Here is a 1,581-nt window from a genome sequence, read left to right on the forward strand (position 1 = left end):
CACCAATATCTACTATAAATGAGTTTGAAGCTACTTTCTACTTATATTTTGCCCCTCACTATGATATAGAGATTGTTTGCACAGAACTTTGACATTTCCAGCAAGGGAAAATGATGCTTAGGAACTATATTGAGAAGCTTACTCGCTTGATTAGTTGTCTTCCAACAAAGGATTCAAATCAAAACAAGACCTATTTTATTGATAGTTTTTATAGTGAGAGCATGCAGTAACATTTACATCATTCTCAACCTATAAAGAGTTTAGAGAAGCTCTTTAATGCAGCAAGTCTCATAATCACTTTTCAAACATGGTAAAGTAAGGACTTAGTTTAGTTCTACTGTGTTAGCTATTGTTGTAGGCAAATTGCACTAATGGAAAATATAGATTTACTATCTTTGCCTTTGATCAATGTTATAGCATAGCATATCTTCCACCATCTAATTCATACATTCGGTTTGCCCATGATTTCCACTTAAGAGTTTCAAAGTCATTTGCATAACCTTTGCAAAGATTTTCCAAAATCCATTAATGAACTTTGAATCTTGATCACTAATGATGTCCTTTAGCAAACTAAAATTAGAAAAACCTTCTCTAAGTAAACTGCAACCAAATCTAAGGTAGTGACAATCTTTTGAAGAGCCAACAACCACACATACTTCGTCAAATTATCCACCATGACCCATACTTGTTTCTTTTGCCTTTGTGTTCATGGCAAACAAGTGACAAAGTCCATAAAAATATTACACTAATGGCTCTAAGGAATAAATAAAGGTTGGAAAATCCCCTTTGGCTTTTTCTATAACACCTTTACTTGCTAACAAAGCTCACATGATTTACAATACTTGAGGCTATCAACCTTTATATTCCTTCAATAAAAATTATGCTTAATCAACTCATACATCTTCTTCCCCCCAAAATGATAAGCCTCTAGACGATTATAATAGTAAAATAAAACTTGAGTAATTAATGCATTCATTCGTGGTCAATATACACAACCATTGTGGTAAAGAATCCTATCCACCAATAAGAAAGGGGCTTCCATTTGGGCTTGCAAAAAGACTACCTTAGCATCCTGAGCCTAAGCATGCTTAATTAACTGCCTAAACTTGTTAACCATATTACTCAAATGATGACAAAATCATGTTTGTAATGCCGTCACATGATGAACATAAGATAAAGCATCTACCACTACATTCGATTTTCCTAAATAATGTTCAATAGGAAACTCCCCAAACTCTATAAGTTTAACCATTTAATGAGCTTGCTTAGTGCTTAACTCTTTTTATGTGAAAAGATACATAAGAGGTTCATGATTTGTTAACACTATAAACATTACACCATAAAGATAGTGTTGCCACATCTGTAAAGCATGAATAATGGAAAGTAACTCTTTCTTATATATAAAATAATGTTACTCTGTTGGATTTAAATTTTGACTCTCATAGGCAATAGGCTATCCCTTTTGCATGAGTATTCCTCCCAGTGTATAACCACTTGCATCACACATTACCTTGTAAGGTTTTGATGGATCAATAATGCAAAGCATTAAAACCTTGCACAACAACTGTTTCAATGCCACAA

Source organism: Selaginella moellendorffii, unplaced genomic scaffold, assembly GCF_000143415.4.
Source record: "Selaginella moellendorffii unplaced genomic scaffold, v1.0 SELMOscaffold_17, whole genome shotgun sequence".
NCBI classification, from domain to species: domain Eukaryota; kingdom Viridiplantae; phylum Streptophyta; class Lycopodiopsida; order Selaginellales; family Selaginellaceae; genus Selaginella; species Selaginella moellendorffii.